At 39.1% G+C, this 17,192-nt stretch overlaps 1 protein-coding gene across 1 annotated transcript in view; it reads left to right on the top strand.

Moving 5' to 3' along the window:
* Positions 1 to 17,192, top strand: part of timd4 (T cell immunoglobulin and mucin domain containing 4) — a 1,098,921-nt gene that overhangs the window by 921,308 nt on the left and 160,421 nt on the right. The gene's annotated exons all lie outside the window — the stretch shown is intronic.

The raw sequence follows: 17,192 nt of genomic DNA, 5'->3' as shown, positions 1-17,192 counted from the left end.
CTTGACCAAGAAAGTGTTCCAGCCAATTGAGACAGCAATGTGGTTTGTGACAGATTTCCGCTTTCTGCTTGCTCCAAGGTCTGCTATGTAGATTTTATTGTTGACATCTGTAAAGAAGTAAAAATGTAGCTCAAGTACTGACATCCACTGTATTTTAAAATACATATTAAAGAGATTTTATTTTGCATATAAATACATACATAATATTCTAATGCCAATATCTAATTTAAAACAGTAAAACTGTAGTTTTCTGAAAATAATTACAAGTATGATGTCAATATGCTTGGTGTGTAGAATTATTTGCAATAAAAAAAAATTGCATTCAAGTTTCAACTTGAATATATAAATAGTTCATAAGTAGAATAAATAGAATAAAAAATAGTTTACATTATATAACTGCAAATTTACATACATGTCTTCATTGGCAGTCAGGATCTCCATAGTCAAAAACAATTTCTTCTCCTGCAGGGATTTTTGTGGTTGCAAATGCACACAAATGTGGTCTTTTCTCATCATTACATATCTGTTATTCACAAACATAAATACACACGCGCACACGCACACATAATCACCATATAAGTAGTCATACATTGTGTATTTATATATTTAAAAAAAGCTACATTATAGCTATTTGGCTTGATGATATGAGACTGTAGGTATAACCTAATGCAAGTAAATGTTCACTGACTCGATCCCAGTCATTCCCCTCGCTGGCCAGCAGAGATCATCACCGGACTTCTAAACATTACGTCATCCTCATTGACTGATTGTCTCACACACCTGCAGCACATCTCATAATCACCTGGCACACACATATAAGCAGCACGCACGCACGCGTACACGCTTCAGTGCGAAGTCTTGTTCTGCCACAGCAAATGCCACTGAGTGTTACTCTTCCTTGCCTCCTTCCCCATTGCTTACCTGGATTGTATCTCGACCTTGTCTTATGCCCTCAACCCTAGCCTGAATACCGACTTTGATCCTTGCTGCCAGCCTCTGACCCCATGCCTGCTTACTCATCCTGTGTTTGCCTGCCGCCAGCCCTTCGACTTGATACTATTGTGTAAGTTTGCACACAAGTAACATCTGTGTGCTTATTGTTATTAAACTGTTTAATAAATATACTGTAAATGGATCCCTCTGTGTCAGACCCTTTGTTACATAATACATACATGGACTATTTTACCTTTGCTGTTCGGCTTGATGTGATCATCATTAATGTATCGTCCAAGTCTTTCTGTATCTTTACTGCCATCAACATTGCTGTAAATATAATTGTTGATGAAATAAATGTTAACTATAACATGTATAATGTAAACTATATATAACATTCATCATCTTATCATGAACAATCATCTTACCAATATAAATGGTCCTGGTAGGAGTAAAAGTACAGAAATGCAGCATCTTCAGCCGAGTACTCTTTAAAGGGTCACGAAACACCAAAACACATTTTTTGAGCTGTTGACAGTCGTATATGTGTCCCACACTGCTAAAAACACTATTAGGACACCTATATTTCACTAAAAAGTGTAAATTGGTTGTTTTTGCGTTATTTCAAGCAAATTCGTACTTCCTGTTTGAAACAAATTTTTGAAGCTGCGTCACGGCCATGACATAATAGCGTGTATTCCAGCGTGCAGACTGGGCGTCTGTGCCAGAGTGAGTCTTATTACGTCTTACAGTGTGATGCATTAATGCATGAGTAAGGCTTGGGTCAAACCAATCAGCGCGCTCTATTGTGCAACTTCATTAATATTCATTAGCATCACTGTGTTAACGCCACAGAGACGCCACGTTGTGTTGGCAAAACAAGCGTTTATATATTGCTTTTATAGTTTGCTGCCATTAAGTTTCATTTTCTCTCTGTGAGAGCTCATCTGGATCCCGTGTGGATTAACGGTGTACGCGACGCTCGACAACAATAACTTGCGTGTCTAAGGAGGAACATTGTTTACCTGAGAGCTGTTCTCATCTGCAAACGCTGAAATCTGGATTCGCTTGTAACGTTAGTCTCCTCTTCATAAAGACGCGGCTCTAGTTGCTGGTGATTGTCCTGTCTCTACAGATTTGGTAAGTGAGCGACCAGTGCTCTTTGTTTATTCAGTTTGTTCGTATCGAATTAAGTTAACTATTGCACTGAGTGCAAACACAGCACCGCATTTTGTGACCGGAATAACACACACGGCTTTCTGACGCTACCTGCCGTGTGCATCTAAGTTTCCGGGAAATGCAGAGTTTTTTTTTCTCTCATTCGCCGTGCGGTATCAAACATTGCATGAAAAAATACACGCTTAGAGCAGATCCTCGAATCAAATATCCCGTTTGTCGCGAGGGGCATGAATGAATTCCCTGACTGAAAGAGCCAAACTGCTGTTAAAGTCCAACATTTAATAATTTGGCAAATAATTCGACTACAGATGTCCATGTAGGTTAAACACCATCACTTTCTCATGTGTGTGTATTTTGACTGAAACTCGCGCGTGCCCAAATAGACACTCCCACACCATCCCACTTTAGTTCCACCGACACTCCCCCCTAAACAGAGCTGGACACGCCCACTTTTCTGACTTTTTCCAAAGTAGAGGTGTGAAAACACCCTGCTGAAACGAGGGGGTTTCATGGCCCTTTAAACAGAGCCTCTCCTTCAGATCCAGTTATGTGTCTTTCAGCATACTCAAGCAGGAATTCTCCTGGCTCAAATTCTTTGCTGGCAATTAATCCATACAGTATAAGGGATTATAACCCTGTGGGCGCAAAGTATAGAAAACACAGTGTTGTAAAAAAATAAATGAGTGAAAAGAAGAGAGAACCCAGTCCAGGAGACTCAAAACAAGCAGAATTCCTTTATTGAGACGTGTTGGTTAATCTGCAGTCATACAGCGTCTTTAAGATGTCCTTGTGTCTGCAAGAGCCTACTAGAGGTCTGCAGTCTGCAAGTTCTTTCACAAGTCTGATTTAAGACAAAGATTTCATGGCTATATTGTGTTCTTAGGAGGAGGGGACATGGCTAAACAAAGCATGCAAATTAAGAGTTGTGGTCGGCATGGTAAACTGCTTTTTCAGGTCTAATCTCATCATGTTCTGGAAACAGAAACCGCCTGACCATTTGATCGAAAAGAGAAAACAATAGACACAACCATGCTGTGAAGCTAACAATTTGCATTACTTTGGCTTAGCCTGTAATCAGAAAGACAAAAGGTTAATGTCCCTCCTAGCTGGAATGTTAATGAAATGATATAATTAAAAACCAGAGAATATAACTTTTTAGTTATACGTAGATTATTGTTAATTTGAAATTAGATGATATAAATTTATATTTCCACAACAGCAAACCAAATGCGTTCACTTTTTTAGATGTTGTTATTAGAGTCCTCTAATGCACAGATTAATGTGTTTTTGCATTTGTAACATTTTGGGATGTTTTTAGGGAGATGTTTTAATATTGTAATTTTGGGCTTTTGGGGAAGCAGAAATACAGTGATCTCACTCACTGTCAGAACAAATCCAAACAACATCCTTACAGGTGGTTCTGCTTATGAAACCCAAAACTGTAGCTCATATGTGACCCTGGACCACAAACCAGTCTTTTGTTGCATGGGTGTATTTTTGGCAATAACCGAAATTGCATTGCATGGGTCAAAATGATGTTTTACTCTATTCCCAAAAAGCAATAAAACATCAAGTGAAGATCATGTTCCATTGGCATTTTGATAGTTTCATATTGTATTGTAATTTATAATTGGTAATATGCATTGCTAAGAGCCCATTTTAAACAACTTAATAGGCCTTTTTCTCAATATTTTCTCCCTTAGATTTCTGATATTCAAGTATTTTTTTTCTGACACAAATGTCCTGTTCCAACAAACCATATATCAATGCAAAGCTTATTTTTTATTTTTTTTTTTTAGAAAATGTATAAAATCTACACTTTAATGATTGGTTTTCTGTAAGGTCACAATGATATGGCTTTGTGCAAGTCATATTGATATGAAAATGTAAAATAGTTTAAATAAAAGGTTCATATTGTATTTACAAATGCGATTAAATGAAAGTTTTATCTGTGTGGCCATATTCAGTGAAAATATTCTACATTGTGTATGTGTAAGATTTCCCCTATATTAGGCACCAAATTCAGCAAAGTTCAGCAGGTCGACCCGGAGACATGAGAAGAGACCAAACTGTAGTTAGAATGGTTTATTCTGCAAGCCTGACAACACAGGATGGACAGGGATATTTATACACAGGGGCTGATAGCAGAAAGGTACTCCAAATATGGGCAAGTCATACAGCATTTTGTCTTAACATGAATCAGCCTATTTCATATCTGAGCATAGTGGAATTTTCCAGCGTGGGTGAAGCTGCGAAATGAAACCAGACCATGGTCTCATATTTTTAACACCTGCAAGACTGAAACCAGACCATGGCCTCATATTTCTGACACACAAATACATATACACACAAAACCACAAGCACTTCTGCACGTAGCTGCAAACACACTAAAAAGAGGACAAAATGTTCTCTCAGTCCCCTCTTTTAGGCCGAAGGCCTAATGCATTAGTTTATAATTTTGGCCCATCATACTATCCATGGTAGCATAAACACGATTCATCAAACATTGTAAAAGAAAAGGGCCACAGCAACAAATCAACAAGAGGATAATACATACAGGAATCATCATTGTAAGAAAAGGAGTCACCCAGCCGAACAGACCCATCATCCAACCCCATGTAGTGTCTGGGACATAATCAGAAGTCATGGCAATTTTTAACCCTTGGAGAGTAGACATAGCAGTACTCATTTACATACCGCCCCTGGGATGCTGTTAAGAGATCTAGAGCCATTCTATTTTGCAAAACCATGGTACGTAAGTTTCCAAGTTCCTTATTCTGGGCTTCATTAATTATTTTGGAGGCATTTAGGAATAGGCCCATGCGATAGTCTAGGGTTTCGATTCTTAGTAGAGCTTTTCCCACACCTATTTGCGGAAATAGAGCCAATACCACTTTGTTACCAGTGGTCCATAATTTAAAATCCTCGGGCACGTCAGTACCCCATGCAGAGTCATGGGGCTTCATTTCAGGGACACTGCGTTTAACTCTTTGCTGCGCTGACAGGACCTGGGCTGTCACAATAAAAGTGTGATCAGTCACATGCACAGGGGCACACTGCCCCGTCCAGTTGGCCGGTAGGGACATGTAGGCGTTTTTCCCACACAACCACCACCCACCCTGGACCACATAAGTGCCATTTGAGGGTCCTGAGATGTCGACTGGGGCCCCCTCTCCCGAGGAGGCAATTTGTTGACAGTTAACAGTGCTTCCCATGAAATGAGAGCCCATGGTCTGGTTATAACACACAGGGTGTGTAATAGAGTGGTTAATAAAAAACCTTGTGGCTAATAGGTGAGGGTTTAGCGTGGCCAAATTTTACCCAAAATAGAGCATCACATGTACCATTTCTAATGCCAATCCGGTATGGATCGTAGTCATCGACAATTATATATGGATTCTGGTACCCTGATCCTGCAAAACTGGCAGAACATTTAGCAGCTGTTTTATTCATGGGTTTGGCATAAAGAGGGGTTTGCTTGGCTGAATGAGGCATAACAGAACATACATAACAACCAGATACATTATATGACCTAGCTAAAACTTTCACATATTGATACCACATATTATTTCAATTGGATTGTCAGCCCCATCCTCTGCCCATCCAAATTCATGATCATGTGTCCAGCGTTTCTGCCTGGCTGCATTAGCTTGAGCAACAAGAAAGAGAAACAGTCCAATTGTCCGCAGCAAAAAGGAAGTCATGCTGACCCCTGCTCTAGGATATCCAGACACGGTTGCGCGGTTGCAGAGGTGTCAGTTGTGCTGAGGGGGCCCCCAAAATCTGTAAAACAAAGAGAGTCTGCAGACAGATTATCATAGTACAAAACTTATACATTTTTATTATTCAATAGGTGCTCGTTTTATCCTGGTTGCATGGATCCACTGTGGAGAAGAGGAGGTTAAAACGGCGGTTCTGGTTACAGCCACGACATCCGTCGGGGGGCCATATTTGGGGTCCCCCAGTTCTGTGCTCATTTTATTGAACTGTCTAATCATTACTCTGTCACCAACCTTAAAGGGGTGTGTTGGGTCTACCGGCATCGGGGCTGAACCAGAATGTATGTTAGTCCAGTATGCATGCAATGTTGTTAGTAACTGTTGTGCACATTCACTCATATGAATATCCAAAGAACCGTCACCCAGTGTGGTACCCCTTTGCCTCCATGGTGAGGGAAAGGGTCGTCCCATCACAGTCTCATAAGGAGAGAGACCGTGAAGACTTTTGTGAGGAAACATCCTCATGTCTGCTAAAACGACAGGTAGCAAGGCGAGCCAATTTGAGTGCCCTGCATGTTGCATAGCCTTTCTTAATTTGTCCTTGATGGTCCTATTAGTTCGTTCTATTATGCCAGATGATTGTGGATGATAGGGAATATGTAGCTGCCAATTAATTTGGAGTTCTTTAGCTAGATTTTGTATTACTTTCGCAGTAAATGAGGTTCCCTTATCTGAGTCTATGGCACATGGTATACCATATCTTGGAATGATTACTCTTGTCAAACATCTGACAAATGTATTAGCATCTTCCTTACTGCATGGGAAGGCTTCAACCCATTTTGAAAATTTGTCCACAAAAACCAGTAAATATTTATTGGGACCCCTCTTTGGCAGATGTGTAAAATCTACCTGCCATTCCTGAAAAGGTGTTTCAGGAAGGGGCAATTGTTGATGTTTAGCTTGAGGTTTAGTGATATTGTTTTGAGCACATATCAAACATCTGTCTAGCGTATTATTAACATGGTGCTGTAAATTATTGATGCATAAAAATGAACTCATTGTGTCTATTACCCCTCTTCGGCCGCGGTGTGTAACACCGTGAAACTCGCGGACGAGAAAAGGTGCACAGGATGATGGCAGGCATAAACGGCCTTTGCCATCTAGCATTATTCCATTAGGATCAGTCGTTGCGTCACATTCAGACCAGTAAGTATGGTACTAAGTATTTAGTAAGCTGCTGTTTTAGATTTGTCAGGAGCTCCTCCTGATCATCTTTCCACGCGAGGCGTGTTTTTATACGAGTGCGTGTCTTTTTATCATCTGTTTCTTCCTTAACAGTTTCTGTTTGTACTATATCAAGCTTGCGATCAAGAGCAGGTATTTTTGTTGTTATTTCTTCATTGTCATAGGACGAACCCATTTTGGTTTAAAGGATAAATCGATAATCTGCCCCAATTAGTTGGCAGTGACGCGAACTGCGCAACAGCATGTCTACAAATTGCAGTGGTTTGTCCACTTCGGGCAGAAGAGATATGAGATCCTTCAGAACAGAGGGTGAGGGCGGAATTATCTCTATCCCTCGTGGTTTAGCAACCCATACAGCAGCCACATTAGAAGCTGAAGTAGTGCCCTCCGTGCTGTCGGAGGGGTCTGGTTTAGTTTTAATCATTTCTGTCAGAGACGGATAAATAGAAGGCACTTTAGGAGAAGCACTTACAGAGCATGAAGCTGCAGGCGGAAGCCCCGTATAAGGGGGTGGTGATATCATAGTTGTCTTAGCAGCTGCGAGAGAGCCCCTCTTATCTGCCTTACGGGCAGTATTGCTTCTGCTTTTGGGTTTGGGGACAGATTTCAAAATTTTTTCAAAATTTAGGTGTAAAAATGCCTTTTTTTTTTTTTTTTTTTTTATCCCTCCATATGGAGCTCATTTTATACCATGTGTCATATCCATTCATCATATATTGGTCATTCCATTCTGGATCCCCATATCAATTTGTAAGCTAACTGAAGGAAACCTGGGTCAAATGTTCCTTCCCTAGGAAAGTCTCTCCATTGAGATTGTCCCTCTGTCCACCCAGCTAAATTGGACAGCCAGGGTTCAGTGTAAAATTCCCACCCACATCTATCCATCCATTGCTTTGGACTCTCACTGGGTTCTGGTTTTGGATATCCTTGTCCCATATTGCTGAAGCTGGTGCGTAATACTTATTTACTAAAATTTATTAAACCCCTGATTTGTGGAACCCAAATTTAATCGGGTACAACAACACAAATCCTTCTGTGCAATTTACTGTTTGAAGTAAACTTGACAGGCTAGCAAGTGTCAAATTAATAAATTTTCCTGATTTGTGGAACCCAAATTTAATTGAGTACGACGACACAAATCCTTCTGTGCAATTTACTGTTGAAAGTAAACTTGACAGGATGTTCTGTGCTCTAGAGCACAGACCTCTCTTACCTAATTTTAACTAAAATCTTACGATTTCCTGAGATACACCGGAGCAGGCAGTGTGAATAAAAAATTCTCTTACCTGATCAGATGTATCCCGGACGAGCCCCCAGATCTGTAAGATTTCCCCTATATTAGGCACCAAATTCAGCAAAGTTCAGCAGGTCGACCCGGAGACATGAGAAGAGACCAAACTGTAGTTAGAATGGTTTATTCTGCAAGCCTGACAACACAGGATGGACAGGGATATTTATACACAGGGGCTGATAGCAGAAAGGTACTCCAAATATGGGCAAGTCATACAGCATTTTGTCTTAACATGAATCAGCCTATTTCATATCTGAGCATAGTGGAATTTTCCAGCGTGGGTGAAGCTGCGAAATGAAACCAGACCATGGTCTCATATTTTTAACACCTGCAAGACTGAAACCAGACCATGGCCTCATATTTCTGACACACAAATACATATACACACAAAACCACAAGCACTTCTGCACGTAGCTGCAAACACACTAAAAAGAGGACAAAATGTTCTCTCAGTATGTCTAGATGTGTGTGATTTCATAATACAGAAGCATTCTGGCTGGTGCAGTCTAAATAGGAAAAACACTAATTGTATAGATATAATTTGAAAGAAAATCAATCCCAATCATATCTGAATGTTTTACAGATTTCACACTTTCCACATTCACACACTACTGTCTTTTTCAATAAGTTAATAAAATGAGTTTTTAGATGGAATGAACAGTCTTACAGTGCTGGAGACAGAATCTTAAATGTTAACTTACCTTACTGTTGACTTATACGTTTTTTCTGAAAGATGTCTTTATCTGTTCCAGAAGGAATGAATTCCAAAGCTTCCTTTTTTAGGACAGAATCTTCTCGGTCTCATATTCCTATGACATATGTTAAAACTCATTTAGGGTACACTGCATTTGACAACCAAATATTCATTTATTGACCATATTGATATGATATGCTTTAACCTGTTTTCCCATTTTATTTTATTGTAAAACACTTTGTGACTTAATGTCTATGAAAGGTGCTATATAAATAAACCTTTACTTATTTACTTTACTTACAAATAAACAAAAAAATAAATAAAAAATCACAAAAGCACTATATTGATTTTTTTAAACAAACATTTTAGCATTTTAATATTATTAGAATATAAATTGAGAATGTGCAACTTACCTTTTGGTCTTGAATGAAAAGTGGGATGAATTAGTAGACTTTTCTTTGTATGTTCCATTTAGTAGGTTGAAAAAACTCCAATGTAGTAATCTACAAGCTGTTTTGTGCTCCAAAGTTGTCTTTTACTTAACGAAAAAAGTAAATGAAGTTGCTGTTAAGAGCCTGTAATATTTACACACACAACCCAACCCAGCTACTGTGTCTGGATGATGATGGGACAAGACTCATTTATGTGGTATAGTCATGCAAATTTCGGTAGGAATGAATGAGGGTTCAAAATATTAGTACCTGGTTAGTTTTAAATTTGCTTAATCTTGTAAAAAGTTAAACTGGCTATAAATTTAATAATAAATAATAAATTTTATCCCCGATTTTGGCTCGGTGACAGGTTTTGAGAAATCGCAGACAAATGCCTTAAATCACAGGCAAATCTGCTGCAGGCCAGTGGGAGATTGGGGGAGAAGTTAAAAGGGCTCATTTTCGGTTTATTTTGGACCCACGAAATGGAGGAAAAACTCAACAGAGTCTGGAACTAGTGGAGGTTTGACAAGACTCAGGAGCACCCATGTCTGACGTTTCATACAGAAAGAAATTAGTTTATTATCAACTTAAGTTGAGGAGAAATGGCTAATTCCCTTTCAACCCAGGTGAGCAAATATGTACATTTTCTACCCCATTGAAGGCTTCTTTCTCAATATGTAGTAATAACAAAAGGTATACCACGTGTTTTTGGCTGTGAGACGTAGTTTGGACAAAGTTATCGGCGATTCTTCCTATTGTAAAGTCATACAATGTGAAAGTCCCTGTCACCAATCCATCTTGCAGTGTAATCAAAGCAGCGACGAAACGCAAGCCCAGATAGTCATGCAGTGTGAAAACATCTGTGACACGACTACTTTGAAAATCATGCAGTCTGAACTTGGCGTTAGATAGTACGAAGTAACACATGTCTTTGTAAGAACAGTGTTGATAAATATTGAAAAACAGTAAAAATAAATAAATAAATATATAAATAAAAAAAACTTGAAATAAACCCAGTATTCAGCTGTAAAACAAGTATTAAGCTTTAATAATACGACTCTTAGATAGTACGGAGTGACATATGTTTGGATGACATAATTACTAATATTTTACTTTCTTAATAACAGTGTTGATAATTATTATTAATATTAAAAAACAGTTACTGCCTTAAAACAGGCACTGTAAAAAATACTGGAGAGATTGGAAAAGCATACCACAATTGGGTAATTTAGTTCCTCATTTCACAACAAAACCTTTGAAACCAGGTAAAAAAAAAAAAAATATTCAAAGGTAAAAGAAATATTGAGTTTTGAGCACCATAATTTTTGAGCTCCATATAGTTTTTGTGATGCAAGAAATGACAAATGAATGAAGCAGGCATCGTTCTTCACCAGACAACAGGGGACTGACAGCTTTCTGAACAAATTCACAATTTAGTGAATAATATCATTTCTACACAGCTTGATCTTTTAATGTTCAATGAGCATTTTAAGCAAAATACATGTTTCCCTGCACTTCACAGTTTGCTTTTGGTCCTCATAAATATCTAGTGGTTTAGATTCAAACCTGATACAAACACACAGGTAAAAGTCAAAACTTAAAATGACAAACTGATTATTGGATTTAAAAGTTGCTTTACTAAATATGTCCTGTTAAAATAACATTCCGATCACATCATTTATTAGAGCAAAATAAAGATTTCCAAGGCAGTAAAGCAACGTTAAACCAGAAAGTTCCCTGTTAGATAGTATGAAGCAACACATGGCTGATTGGTGTTAATGTTTAGCATTATTGGACCATTATGGCCTTCTTAGCATATAAGTAGAGGACACAAACTAGCCACACAGTAATGTGTAAATTGGCAAATGGCAAAATTTAAAAAATGCAGTCTGTATGACTGTGCTTGCTTTATTATTATTATTATTATTATTATTTAGCAAAGTGAGAAGTTCTTTTCTGCTATTTTGCATCACCGGGCAGAAATGTTTGTATATCCCCTGTTAGATAGTATGGACAACACATGCTGTAAACCCCAGTATTCAGCAGTAAAACAAGTATTGAGCTTTGATAGTATGAGTCTTAGGCCCCGTTTACACTAATGCGTTTAGTTTGAAAAAGCATAAGTTTTGCTACAGTTACGACATCCGTCCACACTACGTCGGAGTTTTTAAGCGCAGAAAACGGAGCATTTTGGAAACGATGAAGAGTCCGTTTTTATCCTAAAACGCTGCTGCTCCGTCTCAGTGTGGATGGGGGAAAACAGAGACATCTGAAAACCGAAGCAGGGCTGCTGAAATTCGCCTCTCTGATTGGGGCTTTTCCTCAATATTAAGTATCCTACACACGGTTAAAGTTCTGCATCCTCTCCTTGTAAGTTCATTCTTCGCAAGTTTGATATGGAAAACAGACTCCCGAGAACATGTCGGGTAAATTTTCAAAGGGAACAGTGTACTGTATAACCTTATTCACTTCATCCTGGCTACATTGTTTCACTTTCTTAACAATAAATGAAGTTTATTTATATACAAATTTCTAGAGGATCATGTGCTTATGATTGTTCACAGCTGTTCCAACTTTAGCTAATGACTAATTAACCTATCAGACGATCCTTAACTCACTATAAATAACCAGACTTTTCTCATCTCAATATCTTCATCTCGAAGACTGTTCTGCGCCGCACAAAAGCTACAAACAACAACAACAACAACAACAACAACAACAACAACTACTACTACTACTATTACTACTACTTCAAAACAACTACAACTCCAACAATTTCATCAACAACAACACCAAAACCTTCCACTTCAAAGTGCCTCCACAACACATCTGCTGTGTCTTCAACCCTATTCTCCAGCAAGTTCACAGCCAAAACTCCAAAGCTATTGCAATGAAACTAAACCCTCACCGTTCTCCTAGCAGTGCATATGCAGTAACGTACATAGCATACATGCTTCAAAGGGAAGCTTTGCAAAATAACTACACCAAACAAATAGGCTAAACATTTACAAATCTTTTGAATAACGAGACCAGCGTGAACAGAATGGTTTTAACTAAAGATACTTGCCTCCTGCCCATCCACAGAACCATATCATTTAACAGCTTGTTTGCTGGAATGTGTTCAGCAGAGCAACAGCTACAGTCATAACCAATGGTGATTTTTGATCAACAAAATGGCCGCCGGGCTTTTGCACCTTTTGCATGGCCTGACTGAGACTCCTTTAAGCCAATTGCTGTGAGGACAAGCGTCACCATTCAATGAGTTTTAAAAAATTGGAGATAGTCCCACCCTCTCTCTTGACTCTGTTGCAAAGATCTTATTAAGAATTGGGCCAGAAACGCTGGTGAATTTAGTTAAGATTACAATAAAACGTTATTCATGGATTAAAGTAAAGCCAATTGTGTGGTGACATCGCTTTTAAGTCTTATAAAGTTCAGAGTTTGATGTTGGCAGTTTATATATTTAAAAAAAATAAAATAAAATAAAACAAGTAAATAAATAATAATAAAAAAACATCCAATAGCCATTAAACTTCTGAAAGATTATTACCCAACCAGTGAATATTAGCCAGCTATTGAAAAACATTATGCACATCGAGCACAGAGATCTAATTGTATACACCAGTGACTCATGTGTTGATATACAAAGTATCATATGTAAGCTTATAATAGCAAGTCAGTGGGACGTGAAAACGGCAAAGAAACAAACTTCCCACTTGACTGCTATAAATAGAAGTTCAAACTCCACTTCACTATCACTTCACCTGCTCAGTCTTCAAGAGGAACCAGTCTTCCAGGACCACCAGACAAGCCACACCCCATATCCTCAGCTCTCCATCCATCTGCCATCCCGTGGGGGGACGGACGCCCACCCCTACCATCATTGCATTGTGTCAATTAAGCTATCGGACCATGCATTAACAAAGGCACTTCCACTTGCAGTCGCCCATGCCCTTATTAAGATGCCTCACATGGATATCAGCTAAAACAATTTTCATGCCTGCCATACATGTATTATGCTGTAAAGATTTAATTTCTGATTCTCTTTGTTTTTCAATTTCAAAGATCAAGACTGCCGGCTCCAGAAGCTGACCCTCATCCAACCTATTACTCTCCACACCCATACCCAATACATTCACACTCTTGACAAAGGATTCATTCCACTCACACAGCCCAACTCCGATTACATTTTCACACTAGCCTTTTTAGTTTTGAGACGTTCTGAACTAACCTCAAATTTCAATCTCACAATCCACCCCAACATATCTGATCTATTTTCCTTATTGAGCCCCTTTAGTTGGTTTCGGGGGATATTACCAAGGGCGCGGGTTCGCTTCACCATGGCCCCCCCAAATGCTTGAAATTCCTCAGAACCAACAATCATCCACCCTTTTCGAACTATATCCCATCGTCCCAGCGGCTATCTTGTGGGGCGAGGAATGGGTCGCATCTAGCATCCTCGTAAACTGCGACAATGAAGCGGCTGTCCAATGCATCAATAAGGGGCGTTCTCATGCCATTAAGGCGCTAAATTTGGACTTCAGCCAAAAAACAAAGTTTTGGCGATTGGCTCCAGAGGCGGATCACAATCTAACACCAGTCCCACACAATTCTGAAATGATATTGCCATACGCCACCTGCTTTATCACACTACGCTAAGGATACCTTTCCACACACACAGCCCGCACCCTCGATGCTATGTACACCCTAGCTTTTTTAGCTATCTAAGATGTTCTGAATTAACAATAACATCTAACTTTAAACCCTCCATCCACCCCACCGTATCTGATCTGACTTTGAAGAATAAAGAAACTCTTTCATTCTTTGTCAAGCAAAGCAAAGCAAAACAGACCAGACCTGAAGGGGGCACTACATTTACATTTTTGACATTCCCTCCCCCACTCACCCTTTCCAAGCTTTTTAACACCTTTGGAGAGCCCGAGAGCCCAACCCTCTCCCCCCCTCTTTACTGATGATGCTAACTGTCCAGTAACACGTTTTTGGTTTCAAAAACATTTAAGAGAAGTACTCCGCCTCTCAGTCTTCCACCCTAAACCATTGTCCAGCCACTCATTCAGAATTGGGGCAGCCACCACAGCAGCCCACCATGGGCTCTCCCAACTGCAGATTCAGACCCTCGGACAATGGTCTTTTGAAGCTTTCAAATCACACATCAGCCTCAGCCACTACCATCTCAAGGAAGCCCAGTTGATCCTCTCCAGCCGACACCCAACCACTGGAGTTCAAGGGCACGAGCATGACTCTGCTATTTCCTCCTATTTCCCCTCTAAGGCCCTGTTTACACTAATGCGTTTTAGTTTGAAAACGCATAAGTTTTGCTATGGCTATGCAAGTTTTTGAGTGCCAAAAACGGAGCGTTTTATAAACGCTGGAGAGGCTGTTTTCATTCTAAAACATTGCTGCTCCGTCTCAGTGTGGATGAGGGAAAACGGAGACGTCTGAAAATGGAGGCGGGGCTCCTGAGATTCACTACCTGATTGGGGCTATTGTGCCATTGCGTATCCTTCCTTTATTCGTCAAGCCCCTATCACATGACTTTAACAACTTTAATGCTACTGGAAGACAGCAGACCTGCCTTCACTGTAAACAACAACATGGACACTGAAATGGGAGCTTGAGGATCTTATAAGCTCAGGGCTCTCTCCCGGGACAGCACGCCAAACTAGCTTTATTATCAATCATCAGCTAAGTGTAAAATCTTGAAAATAAAAACATGAAGGAACTGCTATTTTCATTCTGATTTTAACGACTTAAAAGACAGCAGAAACGTTGAGGCATTGTGCTGCATATATGAGCGTCATCTTCACTGTTTACTTATAACAAAATGGAGCCTAACATTACTGTTTTTTGGTGTGGATGATTAGCTGTTCAGAAATGCTGCGTGAAACGCTAGTGTGGACGCGGATAGTTTTCATTCAAAAAATGTAAAAACTAAAACGCACTAGTGTAAACAGGGCCTTAGATAGTACAGAGTGACACATGTTTGGATGACATTATAAAACTAATATTTTACTTTTTCAATATCTCTGTAAGAACAGTGTTAAATATCAGTTATTGACATACACTCCAAAATTACTTTTAATTGTATATATTTATACAAGTTTATAAAAAATTATAAATAGTATTAAAACTAATAGTAAACAGTTAAATTAAGTAATTTTATTTTGAAACGCAAGTTATTTATATATACACGCACACATACGTACATACATGTATACACTACACAAAGCATTCAAAAAAGGCTGATCAAATTTAAATAACCCTATTGTTTATTATTATATGCCAAAATAATATATAATATGACTGAATACAATTAATCTAACCAGTAGAATTACAATAAACAATTTTATTGTGCAATAAAACCTTTGAAATGATTGATTCTTGAGCTTCAGAATCTTTGCGGTTTGTGACAAATTATAAATAAAACAGGCATCGCTCATCGCTATTTAACAGGGCACCAGGGCTCATACTAACTAATTCACTCATACTTTGGCCATTTTGAGCTCACATTTCTTGTAATGTCCAATTCCTGTAGGATTACATTGTAAACCGCATATTTCATAAATAAACTAATTGATGCTGCTTTATTATCCTTTTCAAATGTTTATATTAATTGCCCTACAGTATTTAGTATTAGAGTAAAGTAATAATGGAAAAAAATGTAGAAATTATTTTGCTCCATTGTAATCTAAGATGTCCTTGATGAATAAAGTTATGTTTAAAGACTTTAGAGGAGTTTAAAATCCTAAAAGACAGGCCTCTCAGGGCCGTCAGCCATTCACAAACAATAGAGGACTGTGTGTCAACGACGTGTGTGAATAGGCCCATGCAGTACCTGCTCCAGCCTACAGAGACACTGCTGAGAAGGAGCTCAAACACACACACATTCAGGTTTAAAAAAAAAAAAACTTCACCAAAGGTCTTTTCACTTGATTTTAACATGTTTTAAGGCATGTCAAAAAGGGGGCATGAAAAAAAGTCCCCTTTTTGGTGCCAGGTCCCCTCTTAGTGGGTGTGAAACAACACTAAGGTCCCCTCTTAGATAGGTAGGCAAGTACACACACACACACACACACACTTGTTTGCTGAGTTGGACCTCTGCAAGCCCCCTTGCCAGATGACAACACTTTCTCATCACAGCACAGACCTGCGTCCTGTAAAAACACAGAAGCAGTATCCTCCAGGAAACGGTGTTTCAGAGCTATGCCATGCCACTGCTGAGCTGCACCATGGAAGACCTTGAAGTAATTGGGTGTAACCAAAACCATGGTCCAAAAGCACATTCTGCCTGGGCCTTTTGGAACTGTGCTAGCTTCAGTCTTGAAAGGAGCCGTGCATAAAGCAACTCTTCAGCTGCAGATGGAGTGGGGAAAATGTGAGACTTGGAAAAATAAACATAAAATCCCATTTTTCGCCTCAACATTGAAGCCATACAAAATGTTGCTGTCGATTTATTAAATGTTTCTCCAGGCAACATCAGAATTTAGGTACCACAAAAAAAGCTAAAAAAAAAAAAAAAGCTAAATTGTGGCTAGTCACTGGACTTGAATTAGTCAAAGTGGGATTAAACAGTTATTAAACACTTGGCCACGATTAAATGTGGTGGCAGGCCCGTAGCCGCATTTCCACTATCGGGCCAGTGCGAGCCAGGGCTTTAATTGGGCCGGGCCGGGCCA

Source organism: Danio rerio, chromosome 21, assembly GCF_052040795.2.
Source record: "Danio rerio strain M-AB ecotype USA chromosome 21, GRCz13ab, whole genome shotgun sequence".
NCBI classification, from domain to species: domain Eukaryota; kingdom Metazoa; phylum Chordata; class Actinopteri; order Cypriniformes; family Danionidae; genus Danio; species Danio rerio.
The sequence above is the reverse complement of the archived record's forward strand: the minus strand, read 5'-3'. Positions and strand labels throughout refer to the sequence as shown.